Source organism: Capra hircus, chromosome 3 (assembly GCF_001704415.2).
Source record: "Capra hircus breed San Clemente chromosome 3, ASM170441v1, whole genome shotgun sequence".
NCBI classification, from domain to species: Eukaryota; Metazoa; Chordata; class Mammalia; order Artiodactyla; family Bovidae; genus Capra; species Capra hircus.
Genome location: NC_030810.1, coordinates 64,019,721 through 64,037,607, shown reverse-complemented (window position 1 = coordinate 64,037,607; position 17,887 = coordinate 64,019,721). Strand labels below are relative to the sequence as shown.

General features: G+C 44.7%; 1 pseudogene; it reads right to left on the bottom strand.

Annotated features, from left to right (window-relative positions):
* LOC102184967 lies at nt 4,348-5,414 on the bottom strand (annotated as a pseudogene).

Below are 17,887 nucleotides of genomic sequence, written 5' to 3'. Positions count from 1 at the left end.
TCAGGTTCAATCCCTGGGTCAAGAAGATCCCCTGGAGGAGGGCATGGCAACCCATTCCAGTATTCTAGCAGGAAAATCCCGTGGCAAGAGAAGCCTGAAAGGCTACAGTCTGGACACAACTGAAGCGATTAAGCACATACAACCTATGTTCAGAGATTATCAGACTGACAGTGTTTCAGTTTTAACAGAATTTTGACAGGCTCCTCTTCATAGCCACCTAGCCAAAGCGCCTTCGTCAAAGTGGTGGTGGTTTCCTCATTAGCGGTAACACACGAGATTGTGTTTATGTTTGACTGTATACAGGATATACCATCAAAGTTGATTAAATGAATCATTTAACACTGTTTACAGGAAAAGACAACAGATGTCAGGAAGAAGAAAGTCATCTTTTGAGTGTAAACAGTGATGTCAGTTGGTACAGAAGTTTCTGAAAGGCAAAACAATAGTGGGAAAATGTTTTGTAACTGATGTGCAAACAGAAGGGAAAGTTAGGGAGTAGTAAATTAGCCTGCTCTGGAAGAAATACTTCTTGTCAAATCAGTGTAATCTTTCTCCACAGAGTTACTTGCCTGTTAGGACAGGGATGGTATAATCTGTCCTCAGTGTAGCCAGGCATTTTATCCTAACTTTACAGAGTTATTTGTAAACTAGGAGAAATATCATCTAATACCTCCATTTTTTTTTAAGTGGATGCATTTGAGAATGAGAAGGTATTGCTTCTGAATTATTTTCAATAGCTCAGTATCAGTGTAGAGCAAAGCAAGTGGCATCTTCAGGTTTCCATTATGTATAACTTACTAGAATCACAGTACTTTTCAGTGAGAAGCCAAGAAGGGGAAAATCGACACCTGGGGATTCTCTTACTCCCTGTCATTTTTTCCCATCAGTGTCTGACTTTTGTTTCCCCTTCATGTGATGTCTCTTGGAATAAATGATACATTTGCTTCAGACTCACGTTCCCTGATGCCAGCTGTCTATGAAAGTAGCCCCTCTGCCCTCTCTTTTGAGTATTTTTGCCTCACGTGAAATTTCATGATCACTGGGGCACACCAGTCCATTCTAAAGGAGATCAGTCCTGGGTGTTCTTTGGAAGGAATGATGCTGAAGCTGAAATCCGAGTACACTGGCCACCTCATGCAAAGAGATGACTGATTGGAAAAGACTCTGATGCTGGGAGGGATTGGGGGCAGGATAAAAAGGGACGACAGAGGATGAGATGGCTGGATGGCATCACCGACTCGATGGACATGATTCTGAGTGAACTCCGGGAGTTCGTGATGGACAGGGAGGCCTGGCGTGCTGCGATTCATGGGGTCGCAAAGAGTCGGACACGACTGAGTGACTGAACTGAACTGAACTGGGGCACATTAGAGAACTTTGCCTCTTCTGGGTCCTCATTGCATTCTGAGGCACTGAGGGTTAGGATTCCATCATATTTCGTCATAATTGGAAGGACTCAATTCAGCCCATAACACTGCCTGAAACTAAATTTCAGGGTGGTGAGGGGAGAAGTGCACTGAAGAGAAATTGGGAAGTGGAACACAGAGACAGTTAACTGGAGAAATTTGAATGAGAGAGGAAGAAGCTAGATTGGATTTGAGAGTTGAAGGATATGTTGTTTGTTTTCGCCTGAGAGAAAATTGAGTGTGTTATAAACAGAGGGGAAAATGCCAGGGAAGCAGTGAAATGAAGAGAGGCAATGTGTAGAGAGACATGCCTTTGAGCAGAAGGGAGAGCCTGGAGGACAAGCAATGAGGATGGCGTACAAGGCAAGGGCTTACACGGTAGGAGTACAGGATGGCGGTCCAGGGACCTCCGCTTCCAGTGATGCCGGGGCCAAGGCCATTCATCGGGACTGTAGAGAGCAGACGAAGGAGTGAGCAACAGACTCGTAAAGAAGGTTTGGAGTAGTTGCTGAGGAAGGCAAAAGAGGAGATAGGAGATCCAGAGTGGCACTGGTCTTGCCTGGAATCTAGCCCTGCCTCTTCACTAACCTACTATGTGAGTTTGGCTCAGTTATCTAATTTTTTTTTTCATGTTATTCTCATCTGTGAAACGGTTAATAATAGCCACTGTGAATACTCTACATTATTATGAGGATTAAATCAGAAAGAGGTTAAACTTTCAGTGACGCCATTAGTAGCATTCTGGTTCTCACATTACACAGCACTGGCACCCTGGTTTAGCAAACTGGTTCTAACTTCTCATTTTCTTATTCAAGCTTCATCTGGGCCATTTATCAAGGATTCATTTGTCTGACTGCATAGATTTGTTGATGGTATCCCCATTTCCCATTCAAATGTTAAGCCAGGAGGTATTCCCTTGCCCATTTAGTCTTAATCATTCCCAGAACATCCCAAATAAAGTCTGTTTTTTCTCAAAGAAAATAAAATACACGCATACCAAGACATTCTCAAAATAGGCACTAAACAGACGTATTTCTGCCAAGAATAATTTCTGCTCTACTCAAAACTGGTTTACAGGATTGTAAATTGAGATCAGCCTTTGCGTCTTACTCTATAGGGGCAATGAGTCAGGATTTCCTGAAATTAAGCAATCATGTAAAATGCATTAGTGGCTTCTACAAGACCTTAGGTGCTTCCTTGTGCCAAGAAGTTGACCTGTTTAATTCTTGGCATCTCTTTCATTTCCCCCAATGACTTAGTTAAGATCCTTCCATCAGTCGCAGTCAGTATGACAATGTAGCCAAGATGCAATGAAATTTTGTTCTCTAGAAACCTAAGTCTGGTGATGACTGCTGTGTATCGATGAGAAGGCTGGATTCTAAGTCTGAATAATTAGTTTTTTAGTCAAAACTACACTGGCCTCTAGTCTGAGTTCAATTCCTTGCATTGCTTAAGCCAATCATAATCTAGTTTTGCCCCACTTCAGACAGTAATCTAATTGCTAATCCTTTGTTCTCATTCTATTAATGTTTGAATTTTCTGTACTGATTTCACTTCTGTCTTAGAATACCGTTTGCTTTCAACACACCACTTTTTCTTAGTTCTCTTCATTCCTTCATTAGTTACTTCTCCTCTGCCTGTCCCACAAATAATTCCAAGTTGTCCCTCACAGCCCCTTCTCTCTGCCCAGTGTTAGTAATTTAAATGGTATTAGGGGCCAGGCTAGGCAGGTAATACCAAGGTCAGATACAATTAACAGGGAGTGATAAGAACTCAGGCAAAAAGAAAAGGCATATTCCATATAAAACCACCCACAGCTGAAAAAATTTTAAACAACCATCTTGGTCAAAAACCTTTCCATGGACTGGACTGGACAGCTGTTTTATGACAGCTGTTCTCAGAACCGAGGTCTTCCTGTCCAAGACTCCAAGAATAGTACCCATTTTTACAGGGTGTTTTGTGTACCTCTTAACCCCTATATCAGAGAACGCGATGGCCCCCACTCCAGTACTCTTGCCTGGGAAATCCCATGGATGGAGGAGCCTGGTAGGCTGCAGTCCATGGGCTTGAGAAGAGTTGGACACAACTGAGCGACTTCCCTTTCACTTTTCACTTTCATGCATTGGAGAAGGAAATGGCAACCCACTCCAGCGTTCTTGCCTGGAGAATCCCAGGGATGGGGCAGCCGGGTGGGCTGCCATCTATAGGGTCACACAGAGTCAGACACCACTGAAGCAACTTAGCAGCAGCAGCAGTAACCCTTATATAACAAAACAACAGTCATTCCTGACTTTGAGTTCAGGGATCTTATATAAGTCACCCAAACCTGATTTGTTTTCTCTTTTTTCAAGAATTATTGCATTTTCTATTGATTACACATCATAATGGATGATACACAAGCTTCATTCCTATAACTTTATCTGGTACCATAGTTCAGTTTAGATATATTGCATAGCATGTGCCAACAATCATTAATATTCAAAAAAAAAAAAAACCATGACTTTGCATGGGTGACTGTCTTAATGGTGAACAACACAGGTCACAACACAGTAACTGTCATTTCAACAACACCAAGGTTCTGAAGACAACAGCTTCTCCACGAAAGCAGGTTGTAAATAAATTTCAAATGGAACCTGGCATCACCCTGAAGGAATTCTTACTTCACACTGTTGGGGTAGTTTACCAAAATAGCTTTAGAGTAAACTAATTTTACACAGCACATTAAAAAAAAAAGACATTTATTCTGCATCATGATCAGACTATTACATTTAGAAATCAACAGCATGGGTGCAAAAAGAAAAATCTACATTAAAACCCTTTGTTGGAATGGTTTATACTTTCCACAGAACAGAAACTAAAATAACCTGTTATATAATTAGTCACAAGTACAGTCCTCGAGTTTTTTGCCCATACACATGAGTGTTGTCTAAAAGGTGTCTTCTTTGTAGCAGCTAGGCCCTGCCACCACTGTGCTTGGCTGAGTTCACAAATCTGTTGTAACCTGTAGCTGCCCTGTCACTCCTCTGGCTCTCCTCTCCTGCTAAGCTTTGTTTCCTGGCAGTAATTAAAACCTTCCGCCACTGCCATAGCTCCTGCTGCTGCTGGAGCCACCATAGCCACCTTCATTTCATGGTTTGGCAAAGTATTGACCTCCACCACCATAGGGGCCAGAACTTCTACCTCCAAAGTTTCCTCCTTTCATGGGTCCAAAATTTGAAGATTGATTGTTGTTAACTGCCAAAATCATTGTAGCTTCCTCCACCTCCAAAACTGCTTCCGTCATTACCAAATCCATTATATCCATCCCCACTGCCACCATATCCGCCACCACGGCTGCCACCAAAGCCACCTCGACCGCTGACGTTTCCTCCACGACCAAAGTTGTCGCTCCCATCCAAACCACCTCCACGACCGCCACCAAAGTCTTCAGAACCACTTCGACCCCTCTGGCTGGCTGAAGCAGCAGCCATCGCTTGCTCAGACAGGGCCTTCTCACTTCACAGCCGTGGCCGTTCGCAGTGCGGTGTTTCTGAGCGACAGTCTCGCCTATGGAGTCGCGGCCATCAAAGAGCACGACAGCGCAGCCTCTCTTTTTGCCGCTGCCTCGGTCAGTCGTGATCTCAGTCACGTCAGTTTCCCATACTGCTCGAGATAGTCTCTCAGGCGGTGCTCTTCAGCGTCTTCTTTAATAATGCCACCAAAAAAACCTCTTTCACAGGTAAGTGGGCACCAGGTCTTTGACAATGCTCTCTCGAGACGGCCCTCTTGGGTTCCACAGCTCTTCCGTCCGCCTTGTGCGGCCTTCCTTTCGCCTCCTTCAAGGCGTGTGCGACAAACCCGAAGCCTCTGGGGCGCTTGGCGTTTGGATCGCTCGTTACCGCAGTCTGTGAGCGCTCCCCATTGCTCAAAATGGCTCCTCAGACCCTCATCAGTTGTTTCAAAGCTCAGTCCTCTGATGAAGAGCTCCCGCAGCTGTTCAGGCTCTTTGGGAGACTCTGACTCAGACATGAAAGCAGTGGAGGGGGGATGGGGGAACTTCAGCGCTGCTTTCTCGGCGGCGTACACAGAAAGAAAGCCTGGTTTGTTTTTAATCTGTAAAACAAAATTCCTCAGAGCCTCACTCAAATTTCTTAATATGAGGCAAACATTTTGCTAAGTGACAATGACATCATTTACTGTAAGTTTTCCAAAGGGCCCTTTTCTATTTCTCTAACTTAGAATTGTCGCCTCCACAGTACAGAGGTGTTCTCTCCCGCCTGTGTCATCCACCCAGGGTTTATGCCATCACATGACACTTGTGCACAACTCAGGAGGGAATAGCACAGCCCGGCTGAAAGGAAGCCCTCACCTTCTCTATCCAGAGCTCTTTGTTTTTTACGCTCTGCCTGCACGGTTTGGAAAACTCTATTCTCTTGGGCTTAGCACCACAAATACTTATTTCTTTAACATTCTTTCTCACTGAAGTTCAATTTTCTATGAGAAAACTTGTTTTAAAGAAGAATCTGAATTAGAACTGTACATCTGATTACTGTACATTTTCTTGTACACTCAGAACAGACATTTTAAAAATAACAGCATTTTCTTGAGAAAGTTCTTGAAATGATGCACAGTCTGATACAGTAATTTTCATGTTTGTTGAAGCTGCTACCAAGACTCCAGAGGAATTCCTCTTGAGCGCAGAGACTAAGAAGAGAGAGTTGCTTCTCCATAGTATCTTAGCATCAGCTCAGCAGTGCCAGTTCAACTCAGCTCAAGAATCACTGGTCCTCATTGTGCAAGATTCTGAACAAGTGAAACAGTCCCTACTCGTAGTTTGAAATGAAAGAGGATCCAGGTTGTCAAGGTAACAGATAAAACGAGACACAGGAAGAAGCACAAGGCCAAAGTTCAGTCTTCCCACCACCCTCCCACACTTGGCCACCATTTCCCCACCTCAATCCTCTCTGCATCTTATAGATTAAAATGCCACGCATTTTCATCAAGTCCTCTCTTGAAACAGTCACTCCATTTCCATCTTCCTCCAGCTCACCTGGCCTGTTCTTTCCTTCCCACTTCGTCTCTAACAATTGATAGGAATAAATTCTGTCTCCTTACACTGTGTATCCTGCACAGTCCACTAGAGTGTAAGTGCCACAAGAACAAAGACCCTGTGCTTATTATTACTATTGTATTCACAAAGCAGAGTTGAGTGTCTGGCACAAGGGAGGTGCTTCATAAACAGTTGTTAAAGTAAATGGAGTGTTCATTTACAGGAGCACGTCTTTGTCCCAGTAATACTTTCTACACTTTCTACCCAGTATGTACTCACTCTTCCTCTCCAAAATTCTTAAACCCACACTCATCTCTGTGATGGACTGAATGTTTGTGTTTCCCCACCCCAAATTCATATGTTGAAATCCTGACCCCCAATGTTATGGTATTAGGAGATGAAGGTATTAGGAGATGAGGGTAGAGCCCTGGTGAATAGGATTAGTGCCCTTCCAAGGAGAAATATCAATAACCTCACGTATGCAGATGACACCACCCTTATGGCAGAAAGTGAAGAGGAACTAAAAAGCCTCTTGATGAAAGTGAAAGTGGAGAGTGAAAAAGTTGGCTTAAAGCTCAACATTCAGAAAACGAAGATCATGGCATCTGGTCCCATCACTTCATGGGAAATAGATGGGGAAACAGTGGGAACAGTGTCAGACTTTATTTTGGGGGGCTCCAAAATCACTGCAGATGGTGATTGCAGCCATGAAATAAAAAGATGCTTACTCCTTGGAAGAAAAGTTATGACCAACCTAGATAGTATATTTAAAAGCAGAGACATTACTTTGCCGACTGAGGTCCGTCTAGTCAAGGGTATGGTTTTCCCAGTGGTCATGTACGGATGTGAGAGTTGGACTGTGAAGAAGGCTGAGCGCCGAAGAACGGATGCTTTTGAACTGTGGTGTTGGAGAAGACTCTTGAGAGTCCCTTGGACTGCAAAGAGATCCAACTAGTCCATTCTAAAGGAGATCAGCCCTGGGATTTCTTTGGAAGGAATGATGCTAAAGCTGGAACTCCAGTACTTTGGCCACCTCATGCATGCAAAGAGTTGACTCATTGGAAAATACTCTGATGCTGGGAGGGATTGGGGGCAGGAGAAGGGGATGACAGAGGATGAGATGGCTAGATGGCATCACCGACTCGATGGACGTGAGTCTGAGTGAACTCTGGGAGTTGGTGATGGACAGGGAGGCCTGGCGTGCTGCGATTCATGGGGTCGCAAAGAGTCGGACACGACTGAGCGACTGAACTGAACTGAACTGAAGAGAGCCCTGAAAGAGCTCTTACCACATGAAGACACAACAAGAAGATGGCCATCTGTGAGACAGAAAGCCAGCTCTCACCAAACACCAGATCTGCTGGTCTTGAACTTCTCAGCCTCCAGAACCGTGAGAAATAAACTTACGTTGTTTGGCCACGCAGTCTCAATGCTTTGTTACAGAAGCTCAGACTGACTAAACTAATCTCATTCTTCTGACAGCTATATAATTTCAAGTTTACTCTGTACAGCTTAGTGTTTGAATATATCCCACACTGGTGATACTCATTCAATTTTCAGGAAAAGACATAGTTGACTGTTAAGTTCTTTGCTGTTCCTAACACACTGAGTTGTTCAGTGAAGACTGAAAGCCCTCAAGTGGACACTTACTTATAATATCTGCAACTTGCCAGAAGGAGCTCCACTTAATCTTTTGAGATCAGTACTGCAGAGTTCAGCTTTCAAATAAGTCAGCTTAACTCCAGGAAAGTCTGAGTAACAGTAAGAAGTCAGAAAAGATAGAACAAGCTGCTCTGACCCAAGAAACACGAGATCTTCCTCAAGGTCATTTCCAAAGGGTGATAAATTCCCTCAACAGGAACATCTGGGCCTGACTTTTCTAAAGATCCAGTTCTTCCCCTCCACAAAACAAACCCTAGCTCTCATTTTCACATGAACTGAATAAGAGCTCTTCTACAGGGTTCTTGAGTATTTATGTGTGTCAGCCTCTGGGATCATTTTGTCCTGCAGACAAGTGAGTATTTTGGTCTCTTGTGGACCACATGCTCTAAGTTAAAGATTCATAGGAGTACTTGTTTCTCCTTTGTGACAAGAAGGAGATAAATACCAGTTAAAATCCAACTTCTGTGGCAATAGCACATGACCCTGCAGAATGGACTTACAAAGGGATTTTTTTTTTCTCCTAAATGCTTCTATTTCTTGACAGAAATGACCAGTTTCTCTACCATTAGGGCATCTGTGACCTACTAGATAAAGATCATATTTTATCAAATGGAAATTTGTATCAGGACTTTTCCCACTGTAGTGAGAGAAATCTACTCAAACTAAGCCAAAAACGGAATTTAATGGCAAACCTAACTGAGAAGTCCTAAGGTTGTCTGGCTTTAGGTATGGTTTGGGTAGGAGCTGGCAAACTGTAACTCATTGCCTGTTTTTGTAAATAAAGTTTTACTGGCACAGCTGTGATTGTTCTTTCACATATTGTTCATGGTTCTTTCAAGCTACAACAGCAGTACTGAGTACTCACAAGAGAGACCTTACAGCCAGCAAAACCTAAAGTATTACACGGCTCTTTCTAGAAAAAGTTTGCTAGCCCCTGATCTACCTAGGAGCCCAGGCGATGTCCCCAGGATTCTCTAAGGTCTTCCCTTTGACCCTACTCTGAGATGGCTTCATATGTGTCCAGCGTCCCCATGCTGATATCATTCCTTTCTGCTAACAGTCCTAGTTGAGAAGAGCACTTCTTTCCCAGTAACTCTTGCCAAAATCCTAGGGTTTACCCTAAACTGACAAGTTGGGTAAGGTACCCATCCTTGGATTGATGCCGTATGGTTTGGAGGATGGACTTTTTACTGATTGGCGTAGGCTTGAGTCACACCATCCTGTGCTGGAGTTGGATCAAGCATTCTTCCCAAGGAAGGTGAAAATCTACAAATGTCCATATGAGCCTTTTCCCTGGTTGGTCACATTCTGAGCTTGGACATTTCTTAGAGTATGTCAACGAGCTATCTGCATGATTTTAGAAACCCTTAAACGGAGTTACTATTAATAACAACCAGCTGTTATTGATGAGGTTTCAGTGCCAGATACTATACTGAGGATTAAATATTATCTTGTTTATCCTCTCAACAGCTATAAACACTAGGCATTTTTATTTCCAGTTTACCAATGAGGAAAATAAGGATAAGAGATTTGATAATAAGTTGGCTTCAAAGTTTCACAGTCAGGATTGGAACCTAGACCTGTCTAACTGTGAGCTTGAATTATGCTGCCTGCCTCCCCACCCCTATAGTGTTGCTTTTCTGGGAATTCCCTACTCACCCACCCTGTGCCCGAATAGTGCTTGAGCACTGAACTCGGGACCAAAGGGCCCAAGTTCTAGTGAACACAGCTCTGCCATTAACTCGCCGGATGACTTTTAGCAAGTTACTTAGCTTTTGGAATTTCAGTTTCCTCATCTGTAAAAATGAACAGCTTAAACTATCAGTGACTTTCAAACTATGTGCTACTGGCAGGGGAGCTTTTGTGGCAGTGCCCTAGAGTTTGCCATAGAGAGTGAGGGACATTTGACCAGCTGTCTCTCCACAATCCCCCAATCTCATAATCTCCATCACTTTTCATTTGGCACCTTCTTAAGTCTAATTTGTAAAGAATAAACATTCCTGTTGCAAAAAAAAAAAAAAAATTAATCATGGGACTAAAAGACCTTTAAGATATGTCAATACTTTCTGCCTGTTCTTGTACCTCTCTCTACCTGCTTGTGTCCCGGGAGGCTGAGCTGTGTGGATGGACTACATCAACAGGTTTTCTGTGCTTTGACTTCCTGTTGGGTTCAGCCAGTAGGAAAGTAGTGGAAAGGGGATGAAAGGAGAGAGAGGTCGGGGTACAGACTGGCCTGGCTCAGTTCAGTTCAGTTCAGTTCAGTTGCTCAGTCGTGTCCGACTCTTTGTGACCCCATGAATCGCAGCACACCAGGCCTCTCTGTCCATCACCATCTCCCGGAGTTCACTCAGACTCACGTCCATTGAGTCGGTGTTGCCATCCAGCCATCTCATCCTCTGTCGTCCCCTTCTCCTCCTGCCCCCAATCCCTCCCAGCATCAAAGTCTTTTCCGTAGCTAGGTTCAAAGATTACAGCTCCTGCTGGGTAACTCAGCGCTGTATGGGTTTGGGAAACTGTTTCATTCTCTGCCCCAATCCTATCTAAGAGCAGTAACGGTTCCTTGCTGTCACTAGCCCTGGGGTACCTTGCCATTCCTTGGAGTCTTGTTATAATGACAGTATGTCTGGTTATGTAGAAACTGTTGTAAGTATTTCCTTCTTTAAATATTCCTCACTGGGAAAGGTGGTCAGGACGGCAAAGTAGGAAGAACCAGAACTCATTTCCTCCCATGGACACACCAAGACTACAAATGCTTTGAAAACTATGTAAAGTACTAGCATAAAAGATTTTCCAAAACTAAAGATATAAAGAAAACAACAATGAAACATGTCGGAGGGGCAGAGATGTGGCATAGTCAAGACTCATACCCCCGAGTCAGTGACCCACATATGGGGAGAATATCACAATCACAGAGGTCCTCTCCAAGGAGCAAAGAAATTGAGCTCCACATCAGCCTCCCTGGCCCAGGGGCCCCAAAGGGAACGAATGAGAATGCCTGGCTTCAACAGCCAATGGGATTTATAGTCAGAAGATCTAGAAAGCTAAAAGAAACAGAGATTTCACTCTTAAAGGATTCATTCAAAAGCTCACATGCTGTAAGTCTCAGAGCAGAGGCAATAGTTTGAAAGGAGGCTTATTCAGATCTACTTGCTAATCTCAGGGAGCCTCCTAGGGAGACAGGAGGCAACTGGGACACCCCCTGGGGATGGAGATGCTGGTGGCAGCCCTTTTGGGGAGCATATTTAATCACAGCAACACTGGTACTTGAAAGAGCCATTTTGGAATACTCTCTTTAATCTATTAGCACCAGGGACCCAGCCCCTCCCAACAGTGGCCTGGCATCCCCACACCCTCTCAGGATACAGCAAAAGCAGTTCTAAGAATAAAGCTTATAGCAATGCAAGCTTGCCTCAGGAAATAAGAAAAATCTCATCAACCTAACTTTATACCTAAAGGAACCAGAGAAAGAACAAGCAAAACCCAAAGTTAGTAGAAGGAACTAAATCATAAAAATCAGAGCAGAAATAAGTGAAGCAGAGACTAAAAAAGAAAAAAAATCAATAGAAAAAATTTTAAAAAGAAACTAAGAATTGTGAAAACCAAGGAGAAATTGGTTGATAGAGCTCTTCATCTTGTTCTAGATGAAGAGAACAACATGACCATAGGCCTGTCGGCCAGAAATTACAGGATGTGCTTCAGACACCATATAATAGTTCAATCCGACTACTGCAGACATGTGAGAGTTCTGTTTTTGCCACTCAGCCACAATTATTCATCCTTTTTCTACTGGAAATAATATGACATATTGTATTTTGAGAACAACCCCTCCCTGTAGTTATCTCATTAGTGAAATGAAGTCGCTCAGTCGTGTCCGACTCTTTGCAACCCCATGGACTGTAGCCCACCAGGCTCCTCTGTCCATGGGATTCTCCAGGCAAGAATACTGGAGTGGGCTGCCATTTCCTTCTCCATCTCATTAGTAGTAAGAGATTGACAACCTTCAGCTTCTAATGCGGGTCCCAACTGGGTTCAGTTAGTCAGCATAATCTAGCCCCAGAGTGACTGATTCAATGATGGGCATGTAACTCAATTTGGACCAGTGAGAATCAGAGGCAAGACCTGTGTTGAAAGTGACAGAGTTTTATCCAGAATTTAACTGTAAATTCTCTTTCCACTGGATTTGAAATTAAGAGGATGTAGAGACAGGAGCTGCTGCAACCAGCTCGTGACCATGAGGGCAGAGCTTGACTAAGAATGGAGCCAGCACAGCTGAAAGGCATCCTGAAGGTAGAAAGATAAAACCTCGTCTCTGATCAATTCACTCCTGAAGCTGAAACAATCTGTGAGTAATCCATTAGCCAGTTAATTACGACATCAATGAATTCCCTTTATCTCTTAAGGCAGTTTAAACTAGAATTCCTACCTCTAGTTAAAAACATAAGGGTTAAGACTAGGAAGATAGTTTGAATCCAGGACAAAGGATGTTGAATAGCAAGTCTTGAACTAGATTTCACAGGAAAAATTTTTGACAAGGATTGACGTAATTCTTCAATTTCCCTTTAGGCTGTACAAAGCGGTTTTACATAAACTATCTTACTGAATCTTCAGTTTTCCAATGTCATACATATTATCTTCCATGAGGAAATTGAGTACCAGAAAGTCTAAATGACTTGCTTTACAATCGTGCAGCTCATGAAAGAGCAAAGTGTCAGTTTTGGATCTTTCAATTCTGAATCCTGCTGCTAAGATCTCCTGCATCGCAGGTGGATTCTTTACTGTCTGAGACACCAGGGAAGCCCAAAGCTGTTTCAGCAACATGCAAAAGAAAAAACAAAAGCAAAGCAAGCAAACAAAAAACACCTGAATCTGAAGACTTGAAGGATCCTTACCTCCGAGATACCTTTCTGATTTCATGACCTGTCAGTGTTGGAATTCACATTTGGACAGAATGAGGTGCTGCTGGTATAGATCTCTTCTGATCCTTGGAATCATCTAGAGTGTTGCCATGCAAAGAAGATGGGCTTCAAGTACATAAAGCTTGACTGCTCCTTATCACTATGGCCACTGAGGAATTCATTTAATATTTCCTCATGCATTGGAAAAGGAAATGGCAACCCACTCCAGTGCTCTTGCCTGGAGAATCCCAGGGACGGCGGAACCTGGTGGGCTGCCGTCCATGGGGTCGCACAGAGTCGGACACGACTAAAGCGACTTAGCAGCAGCAGCATTTGTAAAACAGTGATGACCATTGCTACCTCGTTTGGGTCAATATGAAAATTGAACAGGTAAAGTGTCTGTTACAATAGGCATCTGTAAAAGTTAGGTCTCTTTATTATGGAAGGTAGTAGAAGCAGGTTTTTGAATCAGTCTTGGTTTTAAATTTTCACTGTTTTCCTAACTAGCTCTATGCACCCACCTGTAGAGTTGGTTCTTTCTTTTTCAATCTGTTGGGTTTTTAAAATATTTATGTGGCTGCACTGGATCTTAGTTGCATCATGTGGGATCTTTTGTTGCGGCACATGGACTCCTGATCAGTAGTTGTGGCACTCCAACTTAGTTGCTCCTCGGCATGGGGGATCTTAGTTCCCTGACCAGGGATTGAACCCTGATCCCCTGTGTTGCAAGGTGGATTCTTAACCACTGGACCACCACGGAAGTCCCTAGAGTTGGTTCTTGAAGGACAGGTCTGTCCTTATCTCTGCTGAATCCACAGTGGCCCTAGGAGGCAGTCAGTAAATGTTTAAATGACAAGTTTCCTAAGCTTTAAATTTAAACAATTGAGATAAAATATATAGTACAAGTATAGTATAAGAAATCAGGATATAGCATGAAACAGTCCAATCCCTGGCCCATAGTAAGTGTTCAGAAAATCATAATTGAGTTGATTTCTATTGAATACTTACTTGTACCAGTCCCTGCTCTAAACACCACAGATATTCATATAATTCTCAAATCTCCATCCCTGTTTTACAGATAAAAATCAAAGCTTCATTTTTATTATTATCTACATACTTGATGTCACTTTAGGCCCCATGACTTGTGAGTCCAACTCATTCCTTTTAAGGTTTGGGACCCTCAAGGAGTCTGATTCAGGGTCTGTTAAATTATGGCTTCGCTCTTTCCTTTTTTGCATTGTTAGAATGAAATAAAGCCTTCTTTCTTTAAAGAACACAATGAAGACTTTTTTTTGATTTTCCTCCTCTTTCTCCCATTATTTCCAGAGTGAGGTTGGCCTGCCTGAGGTTTTGTCTGGCAGGAGCCCTTTAATTCAGAGAAGGCCAACAACTCACTGAGCCGGCTGGCCTTTGCCCTCAGCTGGCTGACAGTGAAGCCGCAGTTGGACCTCCCAGCTGGGGTTGTCTTGCATTCTTTCCCCGAAATTGCATGCTGCCATCTGCTGGCCAAATCTAGTCATCACACCCATGTTTTCAAGGTTTCCAAATGAGGCTGCGGTGCATGGGGTCCCTGGGAGTCGGACACGACTCAGCGCCTTCCCTTTCACTTTTCAGTTTCACGCATTGGAGAAGGAAATGGCAACCCACTCCAGTGTCCTTGCCTGGAGAATCCCAGGGACGGGGGAGCCTGGTGGGCTGCAGTCCATGGGGTCGCAGAGTCAGACATGACTGAAGCGACTTAGCCCCAGCAGCAGTAGCAAATGAGGCTCCAACTGTCTCTCACAACTGCTTCCCAAAACACCTTCAGGGGCTACCCCAGAGGTGAATTTAGCAGACAGACCAACGTGACAAGTCTGTGGACCTTGGTTCAAAGCTAAGGTGCTCAGGCAAAGATTGTTGGTGGCTGATTTCCACTCAGGAACGTAGAAGTGAGTTTCCATTTCACTGTACTGGTGAAACCCCTCCACTAACTCTCCTATCCTACAAGTGTGCCATCTTGTCCAGAGCCACATGTTTTATACCCATCTCCATCTCCCACCAACCTGACACTGTTTCATTCATGAGACTTGAATTACCATAACAATCCTTTACAGGAACGTTTGGTAAAACAGCCACACTCAGAAAAGTCTTCTATATCCTTCTCCCAGGCCTCCCAGAGACCCTGTTCAAGTTTTCCCAGTTGTCTCAGAGGTTCCTCTGCAACAATGGACTTAATCCAAAGACAGGTGCTGTTCCTCATGCCGTGTTCTCTTGGTATCTTTCAATCGGGAACATTCCTCACTTTTTGACTTTTATAACCTTGGCATCTGTTGGGGTGCAGTCCCTGGCCTACAATCCTTGTAGTTGCCCAGACTCAAGACCAAAGAAAGAGCCCAGAGACAGTGACAGGGACATCAGTGGCTTTTTGGATAAGGGATCTTATGTGTCCAAAGCGAAGGGTCCTGGAGCAACATCCCACCATGGTCAGCAGACAGCAGGCAGGGCATGGCAGCAATCTCTGCTTCTTGAGGGAGAAGGGGACTACGATTTATAGGTGAATTGACGTCAGGTTGGTTCATCTGTTATGAGGGGAAACCAGCAGCTAGCGCAGGGGGCAAGCATGTAACCAGTTACTGATTAAGCCCTGTAATTAAGAGGCTAGATAGTCATGTGAGTGAAGCAGGAACTGGCAGAGCAGGCAATGAGCAGAGAGCAAGAGAACAGTCAGCTCGAGTGACCTGACCACGCTTTCCACCCCTACATCCCCTTGCCGTCTTGGTCTGCCCCTTTTCCATGCTATCCCTGGGCTCAGGTATGTGGAGGTGCGCTGCAACCCAGACACCACAAATGCAGTACAGAGACAGACAGCTAGAGAGTAAAAAGATGGGCAAACTTTGGAGCCAGGTGCTTGTTGGGTCAATTTTTTTCATGGAAGTCCAGAGGAGGATAACAAGGGTGTCTTACTGACCGCACAAACTCATTTCACAGTGATGCCACTGTTATCCCTGAATCCTCAAATCCTAGTCAAGCCTCTGATCAGACTAGGGATGAAATGGAGACATTTAACAGGCACAATACAGGGAAGATTGTAACCATTAGCCAGACTTCAAGCAGTAACAGCATTCTAGGTCATACCACCCCTGCCCATGGGCTTTGTCCTGGCCAGCAGCACCGTCCTGCCTGTCCACCCTCAGTGCCCACAGCCAGGGCTGAATCCAGGAGAGGTGGCTTAACAACAGACCACAGTACAGTGGTGCCTGTCTCCAGTAGGGGCCCAGATTAGTTACCTTTGGAGTCTCAGATGGGCCAGATAGAAGATAGGTGAAACGTGTTAAGTCTCTTTCTAATCCTATTCCCCATGAAGAAGCAAACCCAAACCAATGGGGACTTACCTGCCAGCCCCAGGGCCTTTCTGTGGTGTGTTCCCCTCAGTGTAGACCCTGTGGCCAGGGTAAAAGTGACTTGTTGCCCTGACCCACAGTTGGCAGTGGTCCTTCGGTGGGCAGCAGTTGAAGTTGGATGGCGTGGGCTGGTTGCCTCTGGGTTAACACGGCGCAGGCACTGGGACAATTGCTCCTGGCATGTGTCCATGTGTTGGGGGCCTCACTGTTGTTGAAGTAGCCCCTTCATCCTTCCCATTAGTCTGGGAGCAGCAGGGTTGTGAGGCAGGTGGAAACACTAGTATATGACTTTTTATCAGCCCATTCCCAATGGGAATGGCCTTCATGGCCGGCAAACTGGGATCCTTGGTCACTGTCAATACTGATGGGTGCCGTGTGTGTCATGCACAGCTGTTAACACTAGAGCCTGAACACTGGTTCTTCTGGTTGCTTGATGGCTCGGGTACGCCTGTTGTGACATCTTCCGCCTGTTGGAAGGCACTGTAGGATGCAAACCGCTGCTGTTCCATCACACTGCAACCTTCCAGAGCTGAGGACAGAAGTCCAAGGGCACTCTGTTATTTCTCTGTTACCATAGTTACCACAGGCCCCAAGCAAACGCTTCCAGGTAACTGTGTGTGTGCTTAGGCGCTCAGTCGTGCCCGACTCTTTGTGACTCCATGGACTGTAGCCCAACAAGCTCCTCTGCTCATGTGATTCTTCAGGCAAGAATGTTGAAGTGGGTTGCCATTTTCTTCCCGAGCCAGGGATCAAACCACTGGTTTCCTACATTTCAGGCAGATTCTTTACTGTCTGAGCCACCAAGTAACTGGCCACGTCCAATTTGCAAGCCTGTCCCTGAGTTAACATCCCTAAAGCCTGAGTCTGTAACTGTTTAGGAGTGGTGGGTATCCTTGTATTTTGTAGATAATCCAAGTCCTTTCATTTTGTCTGTATTCACCAGCCACCCTCATGCCATCAGGTGAGCCGTGAGCATGGTTTAAATTGGAAAGAGACGAAGGTTTATAGAGTATCATCAATATAACGGAAGAGGAAAACATCTCTCCTGGTGTTCAACCACCACAGGCCCCACAGGCTAGTGGACAATCACCTCAGGGTGACCTGCACAACTTTCTGTTTCTTGTCCTTATTTCCTGACTTCTCAGCCCCCACGGGAGATTCCTTGGCCTCTTGACTGGCTCACCAATTGCCAGGTTGCACCCGCAGGCCTGAAAGTCTTGTAGCTGCCCAGCTTCAAGACCAAAGATAGAGCCCAGAGACAGTGACAGAAACATCTGTGGTTTAATAGATGGGGGACCTAACATGCCTGAAGCAAAGTCCTGGGGTGAAACCCCATCGTGTGTGGCAGAAAACAGTCAGGACGTGACAGCCATCTGTGCTACCTGGGAGAAAAGGAGGCTACTATTTATAGGGGGAACTGACATCAAGTCGACCCATAAGTTTCCAGGGAGGCCAGCTGCTGGGGCACCTGCTTCATAGCCCCTCAAGTTAACAACCATCACAAGGGGCAGCGGT